Raw genomic sequence first — 15687 nt, 5'->3', positions numbered from 1 at the left:
ATATATTAATGTGGTATCTATAAGAAAAATACTATTGTGACAAATCGGCCACACTCGCTCAAGTCTTATTGAAAAAAAAACGGTAAAACGAAGCTCAAAACCAGCTCTACGACCGTTGTCGATTGACCCAGCACGTACACAGTGTAAGTGCGGCAATAGTAAAAACAATATCTATAACATAACACCGCAGTTTAATACATAAAACACACCTAACGTGTACCCGTATGCCAAGAAGGACGATCGTTATCGCCGGTCATTTACATAATAATGGTAGTTTACACGGTTGTGTTATGTATATATATATATATATATATAACATAGATTACATAATATGAGGAGCAACATACCGTTGATAAAAAAACAAAAAATATTCGCATTGTCGACTATAAAAATACCGCGCTTATTAACGAGCCCCTCGTTATACCTACGGTAGATCCAATAAAAATTATTTAAAAAAAACATATAATTTAATAATATGGTGTACGATTATTGTTTGTAAAATATACTATAAAAAAAAAATACAAAATAAACTTTAATGCTCATTAGGTCCGAGCTAAGTACACGCCGCGTATATATTATAGGAAATGTATAATGTAAATAATAAAAACATATGTACATCAGACGTCCGGAAAGTAATTGTGTTTGCTTATTACATCCGGTACATATCTGGGTACTAATGTCGAATAAAAGTCAAACATTTCATGTGTTTACATATTATGTACATGTAGGTATCATCTTAATGTTATAATTATTGTGCTCGATATTGTTTTTATTATAAATATCAGATCGTATGTAATTTTGCAGCCAAAACAAATATGCGGTACCCCGGCATTGGCGTTTTTATTAGTAATTTGTACTAGCACTATAATTTTCCTATATCCTTGTAATAAATTATTGGCCACGCATCTTGCAATACTTTACACGTTTATATCATACGCCAAGATGATCTTGGCAAGATCCCTATCGCGAACTCTATTAAGGTTTTAACCTCCAAAGATATTATAAATCAGTTATTAGGTATTTATGTCTGTAATACGTAGGTGTATCACTTTAAAATTGTAAAATCACATGTAAACAATAGGATCTATTATCAGGTCTAAAGTTAAAATTTGGTAAAAAAAAAATGTAATACGTGTTTTCAGAAGAAAAACAAAATGCAATATAATTGATTGTTCGAGTAACGACCTAAGACTATAGTATGACTCGGTAGAATAAAAACAAAACGACCAGGAATGAACGGTTGCTGGGAAAATAATAATTAGTACCTAATAAAATACGTTATCCACGTGTGTTAACCGCACTGGATTGTTGTTTGTTAAAACGGAATTTTGGTAAAATAAAAACTTTTATCCCCCTTTTGGAAATATATGTAATATTTAATTGAACGCGTGCACTTAAATAGCCGAACACAGACTGTTGCGTAGAATTGTATTTTTTTATTTTTTGACCGCTGTCGTCACGGTTCGACGCTGCTGGACCTGTAGCCGGGTCATTAAAAAGTTATAACACCATACTCGGTAGACTGTATACTCACAGAGATGACACGGTACGCGCAGTGCTTGAAAATATGATTTATTAGGGTACATGCACATTTGTTAATGTTTTTTTTTTTTCACTGTAATAATATATACTTATTAAAAAATATTATACACACAGAATATAACTGCATAGCTAATGCAACGAGTTTCAAAACAATGCGCACACATTAAATGCATAGTAATATACGGTTAGATTTGTTTGCAAGCATCCGGTCGCGGTATAGGAGGTGTTTTACTAAAAATTAGTGTGAAATAATAATACATTCAAATAATTATTGTTCAAACTGCATTCGAGGAGCCGCGTCGTCAGTGATTCTTAATCACCCCCTTCCCCACCCCGATTATATTATAGAACATAGGTATTATTATTGTGTGTTTGTTTTCCAGCACACTCCGACAAAAAAATATAACAAAATATGAGGATTTTAGTTAAATTTGGCTTTCAGGCTATTGTTAGATAGGAACACGTCTATAATAACGTCCCGTAACGTCCCATAACTCAAAGAATATATCGACAGGCTGACTTTTTTACAGATTAACGTCATCACAAAGTTAAGGTAACGACAATTTTTTAAACGGCTTTCCCCTAACATGGTGATTATGCCTTCTGGTTTTAGTCGATATTTAGATAAAAAGACCCAGACGACAAAAGTTATGTCTACACTCTACAGTCACAAAGAAAGATCAAAACTAAAAACCTCATCATTGTAAAGTTATTATCAGAGAATCGCATCAAAGCTCCAGGCTGTAAGTATCAATTCTCTTGTTTGCAAGATTGAGATTCCATTGTATGTTGCACAATTTTAAAATATAGCTACAAACCGACACAATGTATAAACTTGGTTGATTGAAGTATTTTATTTAACATTTTGTGTTACAATATTTTTAGCCATTTTGTTTTGACTAGTTTATAGAGTAATAGAAAATGCTGCTTTATGCATTTTAATTGAATGCTCACTGTACATAATATTACTATGTAAAAAACGTAGTTAGTTATTATAATTATATATTGTATAGGAGAAGAGCCTATAAACGCACCACTACGCTTTCGCAGATCGTGTCCTACGACATTTCTCTTAAGCTTAATAACGATATCGAATAATAAAAATGTAGATGAGATGATCCGATAGTAATCGGCAGAAGATAACGAGGTCGAAATGGCAGACTTTTTTTTTCTCTTCAGGTTTTCTCATTTACGGTAAAAAAAACCAACATAATTTCCTTATTTTTCCCTTGCATACATTTGTGCGAAACACTCGGCTCTGGCCGAATTGACACGTCACGACTTCGTGTAATGAAATAATTAAGCACGACCGTTGTGTTTTACACACCGAGTAGTAGGTATAGGCATTATGTGTGCATGCGCCGCTTATTGGTCGTGTAACTATATTATGTACTTGAGTACACCACCGCGACAGAAGTCGACTTGGCTTTGGATGACGCTCGTATATTTCACGTCTTAAGTTATTCCGTGTACAATAGTCAATAATAGTATTATTAATAATAATAATACAATGGGTAAAATAACGTCGGAGGTCGTGTGCGGGATGCGTCCAGTGAAGCCGAGGTAACCTTAACCAGTTCCTAAAGTATATCAGAGCAGTTGCCAGTGTTGCCATTATGAGATAATTGTAGTTTCTTATGTTCAATTATTTTTCTCGTTAGTTTTGTACTTCTTCAAAATGTACATAAATGCTTGGACTCTCATAAACTTAAAAATGTTGCCACCATATGTTTACATTTTGTTTTGGTAAGAAATAAAACATTACTAACACAGATGTTTCAATACATATCCTAAATACTATACATTTCATAATAATACATAAATTATTTTTCAAAACATCACACAAAATAAAAAAATATACTCTTAAGCTACAATTTTTCCCACTCAAGTTCATAAAAACATTTCGAAAATATTACTATTTGTGATTTGATGTAAAATAATTACTCTTATTTGATAATTACTTCGAGTGTTATTATGTTTAGGAGAAAGAGTAAATTTTGTTCCAACATAAAAATTATCATCTTATTTTTTTTTACATACCTGTGATATATATAAAATATTAAAAATCTATCTACAATTTGACAAGGAGAAGTTATTAATATTTATACTTAATATACTAATTAAATATCAGTACTTAAAACTTAAAAAAAAAGTATAATTAATGAAATTGAGCTCATTGTAAAATCTAAGTAATATCTAAATTGCCTACTTACTATTACCTAAATGGTTTTCCGTTTTCTTATAGGTATAATAGTAGAAGCAATACATTTTAATCGGTAATTTTTCCTATTTTAAGTACAGAATATTGAATTTTATACTATTCATATGTCACATGTGATGTACATAGATAACAAATAATAAAGTTATAAACTATTATATATCACATAAATTGTACTTATTATCGTTTGTTTCACAACACGTACAAGTACGGATTTGTTTTTTAAATATTTGTTTATATTAAAATTAGCACCTATTTAAATGCCATCAATTATTTATTACACACCATATTGCACAATAAAATTACTAAAATAATTTAATTTAGTTTTGTTTAAAATAAAAGTATTATTAAACAAGTTAATAGAATATTTAAATGGAATTTAGAACAGACGATATAATATGTGTAATATTATAACTAACTGTAAAATGTTTATAGTCTGTAAATTTTAACAATTTAAATAATTATATTTATTTTTTCATCTCAAAAAAAAGGAAATCGTCAAAAATTGTATTCGGTTTTGGTTTATAATGAGATATTAATATAATATAATATAAAGAACCAAATCGAATCGAAAAAACCTCAAAATAATTTTTTTTTTTACAGTCGTCAAATTTAATGTAAAATAATGCAAACGGTAATTCAACTTGTTAACATAATAATGTGATTGTTTTTTATAGACTTTTATGGTTTATTAAAATATCGAAGGTGTTACACATAATGCCATACAACAATAATATTAATGACACAATGTACTGTTTAAAAATGATACATGTGAAAAAATGTGTGTTTTTTTTAACATTTAGTACGCATGAATTGGTATTATTATAATAATAATAATGGAAACTCCAAACAAAACGATGACATTGATTTACTAAAAAAACGTCACAAATATCATCCGTATGCTTCTACATAGATCAACGACCCGCACGTATAACGATGCCTGATCAAAATTTAACTGATAACGAATATGGTTTATACCTTATTGTTCAATTACCAAAGATCATAAACAGGAATCAAATCTAACCACCAAATAACCGAAAAAGTGGATATCACAGCATATTCAATACTATTAATTTAATTTTTCGTGTATTATTGGGAACATTTACTCAACCAGCAGATTTGTAAAAAACCTAGTCTGATAGCCAATTTGTATCAAGAGTTCATATTATGTACATCTTGAGACTCTTGACCCCAACTGGTGATCGTCTGAATTTAAAAAAATGGTCAGGAATAGTATGTTACATAAACGTATTACCGTAATGACTATTATTTTTCAAATAAAAACGCAATCACAGCGGTAACACGGTTTAAGAAAAATGTACTCTTGACCTTTGACTTTTTCCAAACAGTCACCGGGGAGAATACTTTGTAACCGTCACAAGATACTAGTAAGTAATAATATACAAAACATAACGTGTTGGCCATTGTTGAAGAAGAACGAAATTTTGTTGGACCTAGTTTTCGTCACTAGAGCTTTTTGAACATACAAAACTACAGACTATTAGTAATAATGATAACAAAAACGATTTTTACCTAATATATTATTATTAATATTTAACTCTTAACTTGGCGATGTATCTTTAAAAAAACACAATATCCAAATAATTATTCCAGTGAAAATATAAAAAATACATGGACTGTTTTTATTTATTATGTTTTTTGGAAATATCATTATGTTTGTTGTTAGCAATTTACAGATTTTCACGCCATATTATATTTGTTACATTGTTTCAAAAACCATGTTACCAGCTATCATAAAAAAAACCTTAGTTTTGAATTTTCGTTTGAATTTTTTACTTCTGCCAAGCTTAGGATTAAATACTATCAACTATATTTTGAGCTCACATGGCAATGACCATTCTATTACACTATAATTAAAAAACCTAGATTAAAATTAAAAACTAAATATGTTGACCACAGTTAAAGACATTTATAAAATGGTGAAGTCCTATTACCTTTGGGCGGATTACTTAAACAGCACAAAATAGTAGCATGCCATTTTTTCATTACAGTGCAATAAAACGGACATTACCGTGTGAACTCAAAACATAGTTTATAGTATTTACGTATAATTTATGAAATATTAATAATAATATTTGGCAAAAATCGTTTTTGTTATCATTATTACTACTATAGTCTACAACTTTGGAACTTTGAAAAGCTCTAGTGACAAAAATAAGGTCCAACAAAATTTCGTTCTTCTCCATCAATGTCCAACAAACTATACCGACAAATTTGTTTAACTAACCTACTGCTAAGGTTGTGCTGCTAACTTTATGAAGGTCAATAATTATCAACTAACAAAGAAAGTGGCTTTCTATAGTCTAGACATTTTTACATTAATTGTAGATATTATTGTACTTAAAACGAACAATACAAAGTTTATTACACTAATTTTACTCTATATTTATACCCAATTTTAAAATTATAACATCATGTCGGACACGGTGTCTCAAATTATGATTATTAATCGGAAAACAGTTGTTTCCGGTCGTCGGTGTCGTTATTCAGTTCATTATCGCGATAAAAATATTATGATTACCATTTTACAACTTGTATATTGTGAACGATAAACTCGGGCGCTTATTGAGATATGATATCTCGTCGTTGTACCTGCGCGTTAAATAATTATTTTAATTGTTATTAATTATAATTGTTAATTTGTATTATCAGATTGAAAAGAACCCCGATTTACAACGCATTCACAGACCGCAAATAGATAGCCAGTGTATCGGATGTACAGTAGTTATACACATACTACAGAATGCTAAAGGAAAATATATGATTATCAAAAAGGATTTCGGCGCACGTTGGGGGTGACGCCCGCTCGTTTGCAGAATTTCTCATGTGCCCGTCTCGTGTTCATGTAAAGAAGTCTCGGCCGTCGTCTTGTCGGCGTCTCCTGCTCATAACAATAATAATACAATCCCCGACAAACGGCTATAGCGGCTCCCCGAGCAAAGGAAAATAAAATCAAGAGAAGCGCTCTTCGCCACTGGTGGGGGTCCTGCGGGATTCTGGTCCTAAATAATTTCTCGTTAAACGGACCTCTGCGGGCACCTCAAACGGCTATTTGAAACACGCCTCTTGTTTAATCGAGTCCAAATGTATGTATTGAAAGTATGTAAGAAAAAAAAAAAACAATAATACTGTGTTTTTACCTACGACTTACAATGTCAAACCGTATTTACCGAGCAAGTCATACACGAGACCGACTTGAGACTAGAAAATAATTTGACAGACCATTTGGTTTGTAATGTCTGAGCACTTCCCTCACGTTATCCGCGCTAACCACAATGCAAACAAAAAAATAACTTAATTTAAATAACTTACAAATGGTGGGTGGAGAACTTTTTTTTTATAATAATTGAATGGGTTTACTTTTATAAAACAAATCAAGAAATACCTTTTTATACCATTCTGGTTTATTCATGTAATGTGCTATTCAAATAAATATTAATATATTAATATACTTTATATGGCTCTACGTTTAGTGCCTCTAGAGCACAAATGTAAAGTAAAATCAGATAGCCTCCCAACCAAAAGACATGTCCTGATAACAAAAAAATTAAAAAAAATTAAAGTTTTTTTAAATGTTTCCTACCTTGCTTAAATGATTAATTTCGAAATCTGGATAAGCATTTCCGAACTAGAAATAAACATACTTAAAGCGGTGAAAATATCTAATCTTTGTCAAACTGTATTGATGACCTAGCAATGAATTTTTGACTAAAATGCCAATAAGCATTATTGTCAATGGAACATATGTAAGGGGAAACATGTTTTAAACTTTGAAACCATTTACCGAACGGTCGTCCGTTGCAATTTTCTGGTTCTTATTAGAATTTTGTCAGACTTTAGTATACCTGACATCGACCGTTCTGTTATTACCCAGTCTAAAATAAAAATTTAAACCATTTTTCTTGATGTCTGTTTATGTGTATTTATACGAGCAGAGATAATAATTATTTGTGACTGCCAGTGGAATTAAACGATGTACGTATATTTTTTTAATTATAAGCGATATTCATCGGGTAATTCCTACAATGTAAATACAACTCGATACAACGGCCCATATCTGTGTATACATTCGTATTACCCAATTCATATATCATAAATTAATATTGTAATCGACCAGCGGACCGTGAGACCTGTCTATTCACGATGAATTTAACGACAGTCCAGGCGTTTTATAGGTAAATGCGGTTAGCCGGCCATTATTAATGCACATTGAATGCGGGCAAAACTCAATTGGGACAACAAGATTAGAGATATCCATCACACACTCACACACTGGTCGGTGTTTTTTCCCGAAAACTATAAAAACCTTATTGAACAGGCCAACTCAAATTTTCATTTGACAACGATCATCATAATAATAATATTATACTATAGTATATATTATTATGGTAAATGATAATAATAGGTTATCAACCAGACGTTATTTGAAAATATTACTAAAAATAATATCGTGTTAACGCAATCAGAGCGTGAAACGCTCGTATGCATTATTATTATGTTGTTAATCATAGTTGTTATTTTAATATAATCGCGTTGCTAATTTGATATACATTGATCAGATCTGTGCTCGCCGCTAGGTTCAACCGAACACAAGTGTATTATTTTACATGTAGGTACGTTTTTTTAAACCTTCGGTGAACATTTCCCCGGCTAAAGTACGTTTGTTAATTACATATTAATTATAAATAATTTATTCGACCTATCCTAATCTCGCCGACCGACGTGCTTGTACGTCCTATTTCCGTTCTATAATACCATTATCATATCTAACACTAATAGCAGGAAATTATAATAATATTTTACTTACTCATATTATCAAAATTATGTAATTCTTAAAATGTTTAAACTTAATCGTCGGTCCGACGCGGGTCTACCGAAAGGCAAAAATGACAGTTTATAATTACAATTATTGTTATTTATTAGTAAATTTTAATAAAACTTAGATACAAAAAATTGACAAGGACTTAGCACAAACGTAACTACAGATAGACATGAGAAAATCACATTCTTAATACCCTTTAATGTTTAAACTCTTACAGAAGTTGAGTAAAAAAAGTCTTAATTATAAAGGCAATTTGGTCGATGATATTTTTTGGAAGTGAATGAGTTGAAAGATCTGAACTTTTCTGGTTTTTGTCCCTTTTTAGCAACGTTATGGTGCTAAAAAGCTGTACTTCTATTTATTATTGTATTATAAAATTGTATTTTTAATACAAACATAATATACATTCTAATTAAGTTTAGCTGCAGAGTACCCTACTATAAAGGTATCAGATAAACTTCTCGGTCCGCGCCTATCTGCATGGTCGTACAAAGCGAGTAATTTTTATTTTTGGAACCAATGGAGAAATATATTATTATTATTTTATTGTAGGCACACCGCAGGCGTATGATATTATTATATTATTATTATTATATGTGAAGTAGATGCAACGGGCGCGGCTGTAGCGGCAATGTGTGTGCAAAAATTGGAAAAAATTAAATAACCCAGAAGGAATATTATGTATAGGAAAAAAAGGACGGGCGAGGACCAAATTAAAAATCCACCGGCGCCGTTTCGGTGTCTGTGCGGTTTTACTTATCTCTCCGGTACATTACATATATATATATTTATTCTCTCTTTTTTGCCTCGTTCTTTCTGTAGTATTATTATTTTTTTGTCGGCGGCGATGGCCAACTGTTGCCGCCGCAGAATGCCAAACAAGAGGCGCCAGACTTTTGGTGGTGTACGAAATATCCATTTTAAATATTGACAGTTGCCACAGGTAATAGGCGAGTGTGCGATAGGGCAGGTAGATAGAATGATGATGATACACGCGCCGCACACGCTGCACATACACACACACACACCCCCATAATTATGTCCGCACAATAATAATACTAAATAAAAATATATTATATTATATTATTGTGCTTGCCGAAAAAATTGCGCGACCCATTAGGTATGCGCATAACATGTTTGAGTATCGCTTATATAAAAAAAAAATTTGCAAGAAACTAAAAAAAAAGAGAGAACCTTATAAGACAATGAAAACAACATAACCGACCGGTGGCCCATCGGCACGTCGCCGTTTTGCGGTTACTTCTAAGAAACGATAAAAACAAAAACACACCAAGTACACTGTGCGCACCGCCCTCGCCCGTTGCTAATAATTTAACCGGAAGATAACACTAATTTGACGTTAACAAAAGTATAATAACGTTAACCGATAACATGTTTTTGTTTAATGTGCTCTAAAAATAATTTAATTAAACCGACGACGCACCAAGTGATGATTATTCGCCATTCATTTATAAACAGCTTTAATCATTCGATGAAACCCGTTTGAACAATGTCGAGATCAGTCAAAGTGCTTACGGTTTATCCTATGTAATATTTCGTGGCTATTGTAAAAATACTCGACCGGGAAGTGTGTAGCCAAGAAAATGAGGGAGTGGCGTTTTTGTTATGGCTAAGGAGGAATGGAGTTATAATATAGCACAGTAGCACACTCATGTACCTATGTATTCCTAAAAACCATTTAGCTGACATTCAGGAATACTCGGGCCTTATAATCAGTGTAATTTTACTCTGAGGGCACATGGGGCACGAGCCTAGGGCCTCTGACCTGATGGGGGCCCCGAATAATACAATTTATGTTTCAATTTATTTTTGGTTTTCTTAAAAAGCCCCAAACTCTGAGTGCCCAAAGGCCCATGCGAAGCCTAAGGCGGGCCTGCTGACAGTGTAGAAAATTAATTTTCAATCGTTTTACAACTTTTCTAGCAAAGATACTATGTGCAATATTGGTACATAATATTTACAATATTATCATATTAGATTTGCATAATATGATCATAAGGTTTTTTTTTTTTGCATATCGCTTTATTAACGGCAAAAAATCAATTGCCGATAAGGCCAGAAGGTCCGTAGACGTTTGGTCGCCGGTTTGATGTTTCGTTTTGGGACAATATACGTGTATAGCTTTTAAAACAAACCTTTGAACCATAATGAGGGTGAAAAATACGAACAGGTATAACTTCACCCCTACCATACATAGGTATACAGGGTGATCGATTTAACGTGAGACACTAATTTTCTCAAAAAAATAATTCCAGTTTTTATGTTTGAAAAACATTTATATTCTTTTAAAATATTATAAAATTACTAAATATTTCCCTTTTTTAAAGTATTTTCTAGAGCTCTGTCAACTTTTAATTCTTAAATGATAACGTATCTATATTTAATATTAACTTTTTAGAATAAGAATTATTTGCTGAAATATTAAATTTCACACACTGCATAATTACTATAATAATTATACATCCATCGTTATACAAATTATACGGTTTCTTTTGAGTATATTATATTATTTTTTTGTTGACAACCGACACCCTTAACGTTGGGGTGTTTTTTTATTATTATTATTTGGTAACCACTCTTTTTTTCTTTTCGTAAATGTTGGCGCACCGGGTGTTCCGGCGAACCGTCGATTCCGGTTAATTACAAACATTTTGCCTCTTTTTTTTTTTTTTACATAAACCCGAATGATTGTTCGAAAATCTGCCGAAAGAATAATGACGTGGAACGACGGCAGACGTCAAACGAAGAACAACGAAAAAAAAACATTAGAGAGTGAAATAGGGTCCAAAAACAAGAGTGACTGGTCGATTTCATTGTTTTCGATACCTTTTCGCGATAATAATAATAATATGTATTCACTATTTTGCACCCTTGTTATTATATTATTTTCTTAATAATTTAAAAAAGACAAAACGCAAGCATACGTTGTATTATAATAGTTGTGTATCACATATTATGACTTTAACGGTGTGTACCTGAAACGACGTTCGCTCTTCCTCTCGCAGTAAATTTGTATAAATCATATCAGTCGTCAGAGCATATGTATATAATAGATGCCTGAGAACGTTTATGGAAATAATTGAACTGTTGTCTTATAATATTATATACGATGTACCGTGTACGTACGTACACGCCATTCAAACTATAATATTCCAGTACCTACTTTATAATACCTTCAAACATAGGAAAAATAACGCGAGACGATTTCTATCTCATCCGCTTGCGAGAGCTGAGGGGTAGAACGTTCCTTCTCGAGAAAGATCAAATCGTTTTTATGCAAAAATATAGCATATTTGCATATATATATATATATGTGTGTGTGTGTACAACGCGGCCGTAATAACTGACAATATATAGTTTCGCATAAGATATAGACTATATAGTATTAAAATGTGTGTGTATCCCCCCACCCCCTCCTCTCTCTCTATCTATGACAATAAATATCCTAGCTGTCTTCGCCACCATCGACACCTATACAACGTTGCTCGCTGCAGAACAACAATAATATTATTATTATTATACCTACATAAATTATACCAATATAAAATATGTTATGTATATACAACTCTGGAGCTGCTGCTGAAAACTACACAGAGCAGCACAACGCCTCATATTATTATAATCGTTGTAAACGCAACGTTGTTTTATATTATAAAATAACGTATGTGCACCATTAAGACCGTACGGAACGATACCGCCCTATGAAGTGTATATTTTATGCTATAGCGTTGCGGTCTTATCACAGCGTATATTGTATCAGTTTGACTTTGAATGTATCGTGTGCACATTAAAATAATATGTGTAAAACGGACTATTCCTAGTTAGCGCAAAACCAGCAAAAGAATATGGTAATCGGACGTTTAAGATCTTCTCTCGAACAATATGCAATATTACGTGTGTTGGGCTTAAGTAGGTACCGCATGTGGCGCAGCGAGACTCTACAATAGAATTAACAAGCATAATAAAAACCAGTATATTATGGTTTTTTTTTTTAATTTAAATATCCTGTGCTAGGTCAAACATCAGAAATGAAACTGTCGATTTAGACATTCAGTCAATGTAATAATAATAGTGGAATAAAGATGACATAAGGTTAAATCAGCTGATAGAAGATTTGATAGTGATAATAATAGAGAGTGTCCACTGACAAGATACGATTTATTTATAAGAAAATAAGCTGACAAAATATATGATAAGAACAGTGGTTGGTAAGGAGAAGGAGCTGATGACGTATTACAGAGATCAAAACTGAAAACGTCAACATATAGCACAAAAAAAGAATATTAAATATATGAAAGAAGCTACAATATACTACCCATAGAGTTATAGCTGGTGGCTCTCGTTTCTTCTGTCCCCACCACACGCCGTCAGCTATTTAGAAAATTGCTTACACTTTTCAGTAATAATACCTGTATAAATAAATAAATGAATGAGTATTAATAACGAAATACTATTTTTATTAAATCTAAAATCAACACTAAGATTGAATTTTGGAAGATAATACAAATATTATACAGACACAACAGACTATATTTTATTAAAATACTATAATTAGTTTTATTATAAATTTATTTGAATCGAATCATTTCCCTATGTTAATAATTATATCATTGCAGTTTGCACCACCAAAAGATCAGATCAAGCATAAAAGTTCTTTTTGGTTTTAGCGCCTTGGTTGATATAAGGCTCTATATCAACCATCTAGGGCCAACTAATAGTTTATAAAAATATTTGAAATCTAAAAAAATCCGACACTGAGTTAAACAAGTTATCCAATTTCTTTGCTCGTCCATCACTTAAAATACAATAAAAATGTATAATGGTGCGTCTATCCACATAACGTATAATAATAAAATAGCCAACACTAATGACTAGACATTTTTAAAAACGAAAAAAACGTACAGATAATTGTATTACAGAGCTTCTGGAATTTAACGCCATAGGCAGTACAGTGCATAGTAGACTGTAGAGTGTACACACCACTGATCGTGAGATTTATTTCTCCATAATTTACTTGTAATACAAAAATATACTTAAACATATAATACTAAATAATGTCATAGGCAGTGATTTTTCAAGGAGAAACAAAAAAGTTAACATACAGAATTTAACCGTTATATAACTCTTCAACTAATAACAACTGCTTATATTTTCATAATCATATATATATTAATAGCGGTATGTATATATTAATTTTTTTAATACTTCTAAGTATTAAGGTTCCGTCTCTAGTTAAATAGAAATGATCAGTTTAATTAGCTTAAAATACAAGGGGCTGTTTCGTCATCTTCTCTACCAAATTTGATGAAATTCGACGAATCGTTGTCAAGTTTTTAGGGTACAGACAAAAAAATATGAACATAATTATACATATACTTAGGTTATGTTTCACAAGCACACAAGTCCAGTTAAAATGTTCAAAACTTATTTAGTATTTAATTTTTTGACAATTATTATTTAATTTGTTTGTATTACTTATTTGCACGAGACGAAGAAAAAATGTTAATAAAAGAAAATAGTTTGGACAAATATATGGTCTTATTTTGTAAGATAACCTGTTTAGGAGAATTAAAGGCCGAGAGATATCTGAAGACAAAGATAAAGATAAATCTTAAATGAAATAATTAAGCGCAGGAAGGATTACAAAAGCTCATTAATTATCAGTTGATAAACAATTCATATATAATTGATGCTACTTTTTTTATATGGCAGGGTGAAGACCCTACTATGGCCATCTTGAGAACTTTTCTCCCCGTCGGTGGCTTAACCGTGGCACCGTCGGTGTTAGAATAGCAGAAGTTGATTTGTCACTTTTTGTCGAATTTAGTGTAATTTTAATGATATATCTAAGTGCTTTCATTATTAAACTAAAATGAAAAATGCGTAGGAAATGTATAAGAATACATTTTGCTGAACAATTTAAATTGTATTTTTCCGAAAGTTTGAAAACGTGACATATCGGCTTGTGACATCGCCACATAGATGAATCAACGCCTTAATGAGGTGTTTTTTAATAGTAACCAGTTGGTATAAATAAATGTTTATCCATTGTAAATATAATGTACGTCGTCCTCGTATAGCCGTATATACAAGCATTTAAAAATTAATTTATATCATTTTTTTTTAGAGAGTTGTACATTACCTATATTTATTTTCTAGTGCAAATATATACCTTGTGTTAGTAGTGGCGGTGAATTGAACGGCCAACCATCACTATCATACAAATATAATATAATATAATTCAATTGTCCAATCCGCCGTCGACGGTGGATTAGACGCGGTGAATATATACAATTTAATTATCTGACCAAACGCATGACTACAACAACGACAACAAAAATTACATTGAAAATAACGCTTGTCGATTTATATTTTTTTATGGATTACACTGATATATATATATATATATATAGTATATGATATGGTTGTAACTATGCAATTCTTTTGTCGCTGTAGTTTTTCCTCTGCGGACCATTTCGGCATGTTAGTGTTATATCCATTTATTTGGGATAATATAATATTATTATTCTATCTTTTGTGTCCGATACAAATACATACCGACGATGGCGGGCATACTAGAAAGGAAACAGAACCGTTGACCGAATTTTCTTGGCAAATGGCAATACACGCAAATATTTCAATAATGTGTTTGCGGTTGTAACGCGATATTTCGACCACTCTTGGGGAGTTTCGTACACTTTAAACAATTTAGTTCAACTTTTTATACAAAACCGAGTAGTTGGTGTGAAAGTCAAACTTAGTACAGCAATATCAGATAGAACATCGGCTGCCATCCACCATAATAACATTTAAAAGAGTATTAAAACCGATTGTAATCGTTTAGCGCAAGTCGCCTTGCCGAGCCGGCGTTTTTACTTTTGTACTACGTTTGAATTTGTCATTCCTTTTCAGTTTAATTTTAATTTGCTTACACATGTACGTCAGATCATAAATAGCGTTGGAAGATAAAAATGCCGTAAAACAAAAGATAAGAGTGGCCGCCGACACCGGACAGAGAAGAGCTCACATGCACCACATAATTTGAGAATATCGTGACCCGGGA

This window comes from Adelges cooleyi, unplaced genomic scaffold (assembly GCF_023614345.1).
Source record: "Adelges cooleyi isolate 19-005CV unplaced genomic scaffold, UGA_ACOO_1.1 ACOO_flye_CR_arks_rails_tigmint_CR_PRNA_8, whole genome shotgun sequence".
In the NCBI taxonomy this organism is placed as follows: domain Eukaryota; kingdom Metazoa; phylum Arthropoda; class Insecta; order Hemiptera; family Adelgidae; genus Adelges; species Adelges cooleyi.
The sequence above is the reverse complement of the archived record's forward strand: the minus strand, read 5'-3'. Positions refer to the sequence as shown.